The sequence below is a fragment of the Chaetura pelagica genome, unplaced genomic scaffold (genome assembly GCF_000747805.2).
Source record: "Chaetura pelagica isolate M959 unplaced genomic scaffold, ChaPel_1.0 scaffold3, whole genome shotgun sequence".
NCBI classification, from domain to species: Eukaryota; Metazoa; Chordata; class Aves; order Apodiformes; family Apodidae; genus Chaetura; species Chaetura pelagica.
The window spans coordinates 12,876,028-12,876,337 of NW_009952974.1; positions in this window are offsets into that span (position 1 = coordinate 12,876,028).

Below are 310 nucleotides of genomic sequence, written 5' to 3' on the forward strand. Positions count from 1 at the left end.
AATTGCTACTTGGATGGCAGGGCGCGAAGTCCTTGTCCGCTCCCTGGTACAAAGTAGGTTGCTAGAAAATTTGAAATTGCCTTTCAGCCTAAAGCTGCCTTACCTGAAATGTCATAATTACAGTAATTATGTACATCCAAATTACATGCTAATTAAATTAGAATCAAATCGTTCTAAATCGAAATCAAATGAGGTAGCGAGAATTAATCAATGACAACATAAATAGAGAGGTTCCTTCAGGGATATTTATTGTAACGATCCAAGCAGGAACCTCATCTGGAAAGTCACCTGTTTATTTACTTTCGGAACA